Here is a 6,052-nt window from a genome sequence, read left to right on the forward strand (position 1 = left end):
GGCTCTATAGAAGTGATGCTAAGAATGCATTAAGAATTTGATAATGTTATCTGTGTAAATTGGATCGAGAATGATGGTAGAAAATATGTCATGGGACATGCCATGTGAAACTATTAAAAACACTAATGTCTAACACTAAGCTTATTCTATCTTATATAAGACAAAGCTCTGCCACTAATTTAGAGTTGTAGAATTTTCTTTGGTCCTGTCAGTCAGCTGTCTTTAATAATAATCTAGCCGTGGGTCTCATAGTGTCTGTGTGTTTACAAATGGCATTCTCACTCTGTCGCAGGGTCACACAGAGTGACATTTCAATAGCTCAGAGTTGAAGGGCCAGTAAACCCCAAAATAAACACTAATTAGGTGCTTGTGTCACCTGACCAAAGAACTTGAGTCTCTCCCCAATTATTGCTTGTCATATTGAATTATCATGTTGACTGCTGGAGGCATTACATTTTGTAAAAGCACTTCATGTAACAATATGACTAATAAGCAAGTTTAATTGTGGTCAATAATACGTTTCACACTAGTATTTCAGCTCTTGGTCTACTGAAATGTGCAGGTCACAGGTTGTTTTGATTATATTGTAAAGAACCTTTCATGCACTCTTAAAAGTAAAGGTGCTGTACAAATTGCCTGTGTGATTTCATAAAAAAACTGTAACAAATGCCATCTTGTTGCACAAAAGGTACACTGTAAAAAATACTTTGCTGCCTTTAAAATTTTTGTTAAATCATCTCAGATTTACACGTCATGTCAATTTACTATTATTTATCTTGACGAGACATGAAGTTGACTTTTTCAACTATATTTTATAAGTTATAGCAACTCACCTGTAGTTGTAACAACTCATCTGTAGTCAAGATAAATAATAGTAAGTTGAAATGACTTGTAAATCTGAGTTGATTCAACAAAAAATTAAGGCAGCAAAGTATTTTTACAGTGCAAAGCCTAAAATGCTAAAATCTAAAATGCTAAAGAATGTTTAACTTTATTTTTAATTTCATTAAATGTTGTCATTTCATTTTAATATATATTTATGTAGAAAATGCAACATTTTTGTCAAATCAACATATATTTTTATGTTACTTTAACTTAAAAAATTAACTTGTTTACATAATAGTATGTTGAACTGACTTGCAAAAGCAAGTTGATTTAACTTCATGCTGCATTTTACAGTGTATCTTCTACCCTATACCTATAAAACTAATTCATACACAATACATTGTAAAAAGTGAAAGCTGCTAAACTTACTTCAATTGGTAACAACTAAAAATTTTAATTTAAACTTGAAAACTTTGAGTGAAAAATTTAAGGTGAAAAAACTTTAAAATGTTACTTCAACTGGTAACACCTAAAATATTTAAACATTTTCAACTTAAAATGTTCATACTTTTTAAGTGAAACTTAAATATTTTGGGAGTTACCAGTTGAAGTATTTTTTTTTACTTTTATTTTTTACAGTGTATGTTTGCAGTGTTTGATTTATAATACAATTTATGTGGTAATTTGACATTTTATTAATATTGAGTTTTGAGCACGATTTACTGTATTTTTGGTACATTTTTAAAGATTTGCCCTATAGTAAAACCTTTACTGAAAAAATATCGTCAAAATATGTACCTCAGCTCACTGGGGCAGTACCCTTTAAAAAGGTCCTAATATGTACCATTTGGTATAGATATGTATACATTTGGTGGAAATATGTACTTTTGAGATACCAATATGTACCTCTAAGGTAATAATATGAACTCTTTAGGTGCAAAGTTGTACTTTTTGAAAGGGTACGGCCCCAGTGACAGCTAGGGTAAACACAAAATTCCCTTTTCAGATTCAAAACCTCTTGTAATTTTCGCTTCCATCCTGCACCCAAATAAATGCTTAATAATGTAATTGTTTGGCAAATGCATGGCGCTCTCACCCAACATTGTCTGGCCCTGGGTACATCACTCCCCTGTGGATAACAAATGGACCTTTTCTCCCAGAATTTGAGGCTAAACGATGGTTTCGCTTAGAGAGCAAAGTGACTGTCCATCTTCATAACAGTGCTCTCCATCAAAGAGCAATGAGTCCCATCCCATACGACTGGCCCTGATTAAACACAGGCAATGGATATCCCCCTCCAACCCCCACTTTTCTCTGCCAAGACAGAGGAAAGCCAGTCCTGCTATGTCAGCCCTAGCACCTGCAGCTATCAGCTTCTTTTCTCTTGTAATAAAACACCACTCACATCTGGAGCACTGAGATGCTCGTAGCTCCCGCCACTGCCTGTGAGTAACGTCTCACGACACACTTTCATTTGATTCAAATTACCAAATGAATTGTACGTTGAAGAGGTCATACAGAAGGGTTCACAGGTTACAAAGAGCAATGGTTATGGGCAGTCAACCTTTTCTTGCATTACTGAGCTTTTTTCTAAATCACCTTTACTTGAATTAGCCTATAAAAGTAAAACAAGGCTGTGTAGAAGTACTAACATGTGCCTGTTTTTCTTTGTTGGAGAGTTTTGCATTATAATTGTTTGAAATAATAGTAGCCATCAAAACTATAGACAAACACAAATTTAACTTAAAGAATTATGCAGTGGCCTAAAATGTTTTCTTATATTTTTTCTTATATCTCTCCATCATCTTTATGAAATTAATGAAGTTTCTAGTAAAAAGTGAAATTAAGTGGATTAACTTAAAAAATATATTTCAATTGGTAACAACTAAAAAACTGCTTTTTTTAAAAAAGCTTATACATTTCTTTAGGTGCTACCAACTGAAGTAATTTTTTACTTTAAAATTTCTCACTTTAACTGAAATATCTAAGTTGAAAAAGCTATCATTTCTTTAAGTGTTACCAATTTAAGTAATTTGTTTAAGTAAGTATAACTTCTTACAGTGTATATTTACATTATACTGAATATTTTTATTTGTTAATTTTAAAAATAAATAATGTATAATTAATTTAGTAGACACTATTATCCAAACTTACAAATAAGGGAGAATTAACATTTGTGCTTTAAACATGCTGGCTTCATATTTTTTTTCAGTACTGTTTTTTCATAGATTTTTATTAACATTTAAGTTTTGAAAAGAGTCATAATGTGTAAGAGTGTACAAAATACATTTTTTAATGTAAATCATACATTTTTGATTAAAAGGTTTTTATGATAATAAAAAATTTGGAGGAATTAATAAGAAATTTGAACAAGTGTGTCTTGACTTCTAATGCACTTTTCTGCTTTATTTAAAGGGGTAAATAATAGATTATATGAACCGTTGGAGTGATAAGTATGAGGCAGTTCACTGACTTTTATGACTTGTCGCCTGCTGTTCAGATGACATATTTTCATGTTGTAGTCTTGCTGAAAACTTTTTCTAGCCATGTCTAGAAGGGCTATCGAGGTTACCACGATTACATTGACGAAGTAATGGTGTGTAAAATTTTTGCTGAAAGGCTTGTAATAAAAAAATTACTAACTAAGCAGCACAGTATCATAAAGTAGTTTACTGTCTTTTAAATATTTATCTCTATATTTATATAACTGATTTCTAATTCTAAGTGTCTGTTTTAATGCTTAATTTCTCATGTTTTTATAGTTTGTTACTAGCTATTTGTTTTTAGTGTGATTTTACAGCGCATGTTTAATTCATATTATTTGTAAAACTGATTAATTGTTCTTATTTAGTAAGTATACAAAACTTGTCTGTTATTTAAGCGATCACAAAAGCTTTTGGTATCATATAATCTCACTCGCTGGCACAAGAGCAGAGTTTTCGGAGAAAGTCAGCAAAGTAAGCGGACTCTACAATCTTGATATGCTTGTCTTGTTTTAGGGTTGGGTTTCCATCAATTTCAAGGGGGTAAAATCTTACACCACTGAGGCTGCAGGCACAAAGCATTGCAGAGCTATCACAGGATGAGAGCTTGAAGCTCTTAGGAACATTAGCCTGAAAGAAAACAAACATGGGTCAACCGAATTAACCCAACTCCACACTGCCAACCAAGGGAAACTCCCAACAAAGAGCCTGTCATCTCTTACTGACAAGGACCAATCTGTACACATTGACCTGAAGTGTCCTGCAGACCACAGGAAACTCTCCTACTTACAGTATATTTAGCCAAATACATAAAGTAGCAAACCATTAACTTAAAAGAAGCATTACTTTAAGGAGCTCTGAACATTTTTTTTTTCTATACGCTGGATTTACTTAAAAATATAGTGCATCATTTTTGCATCCATTTTATGCAATTGCTTAAAATTTCAAGTAAAACTTACTTAGAAAAGTGAATGCAAAAATGATGCACTCTATATATTTAAGCAAATCCAGCGTATTATTTTTTACAATGTACTAAAGTGGTAAAGTTTATAAGTCAAAACGACATATTGTTTTATAAGGTTTTCAGAATATCATAATACTTTGCATGTAGCATGCGTGCATTATCTTTAAAGTCATACTGTAGATTGCGGTTTAATCAAACATTACACTTTACACTTATTGGATCTGAACCATGCTAGTGCAACATGAGGTTGTGTGTATCTCTGTGTGCTACACACAGCATTACTGTAACAGCGAGACATTAGCTAATGTCATTATCTCTTCCGTGTGGTCAAAAGGCTTAATCTTGTGTTATAGGATTTATACGGCAGGAGCGATCTTACTGGAAAAAGAATTGGCTTTTTGTCAAGGTCTTGGATAACGGGTTCAGATGCCCAGCTAGTGTGGTATTGTAGTATCAGTGTACACACTTTTAGTAAAGCACACTGCAGGTAAATACAGACATGAAGTGTTATGCTTTTGGATTCATAAAGAAAATTACTTAATGTATGTTGACACATATACAGTAGATATATTTGCCATCTTTATTGCATGATGAACAATTGGGCAAAGCACATAAATGGTGTATGCGACTTACAACACTTATTTCTGTACGCAGGTGCACAGCAATGGAATATATCTACCTTTCTCTGCACAGCAGATACATAAAACATATATATGTTAAGCAATTATCCATAGTGAGGAGAAAATACATGATAAATGCCTTGAGATTGATTTAGCATTCGATAATGCCACAAAGGCTTGTATAAAACATATTAGTCCCACTACGCCTAGTCCTCTATTTGTCCACATGCCGAGTGGCTTGGCAAACAGGTGTCCGTTCTGAATGACTCTCCACCTCCCATTATGAAGTGCTATCTTTACTAACAGCCCTGTATTAAACTGTCATTAGCTACACTCTTGTCTTATGCAGAAAAATGAATGCTATGCCTATAATTCTTTTCATTTTTTTCCTCAGCTGAGTATAAATGTCAACGTCCTATTGTGTGCATTACAGGCATTCCCACATCAGTGCTGATTGTTCAATGTGTAGTGGTGGGAGCAGAATAGAGCATTTGATTTCAGATAATATACAACCAGACAAAATGCCACTGGACTTGGCAGGACCTCTATTGTCTAAGCTGGCAGGCTGAGCCAGAGACCTCAATCTGAGACAAGACAACTCCGGGGACTGCAGGAAAAACACCCTGTGGTTTGGATTTTATTGACAATTTGCCAGGTTTTGTGATGTCACTGACAGCTGGAATTCATAACCTTAACCTTTTCAGGTTCTGTGCCATGTAAATCTTACTTACTAAGAGTACGATGCCCACACAAGTAGTGACATGCATGCACAAACTTAAGCATATATGTCACCCTGTGTGTAACAAAAAAAAACAAGATAAAGTTTCAAAATCTAATTATGAGATTAGTAGCATACAGTTTGATTTCACATTGATTTTAATCTTTGACATGACATGACCTTTACAGAATGTTTTTTACATTATGTGAGATAATTGTATGTAGAAAACAGTAAATCATAAAAATGACTTTAGCTTGGTATTTATAGACCACATCTATATGTCACATCTAACAGGTTCAAATGGTGATAAGCCTGGACTTTATTGATCCCTGTTTGTCAATAACTGTCTTGTATGTGTCTGTGTGAATGTGCTATTATGGACATACACTGAGAAAAGAGATGACTCTTCTTCAGTCTATGTGATATAAGCACCAATAAATTT

Source organism: Paramisgurnus dabryanus, chromosome 9, assembly GCF_030506205.2.
Source record: "Paramisgurnus dabryanus chromosome 9, PD_genome_1.1, whole genome shotgun sequence".
Classification (NCBI taxonomy): domain Eukaryota; kingdom Metazoa; phylum Chordata; class Actinopteri; order Cypriniformes; family Cobitidae; genus Paramisgurnus; species Paramisgurnus dabryanus.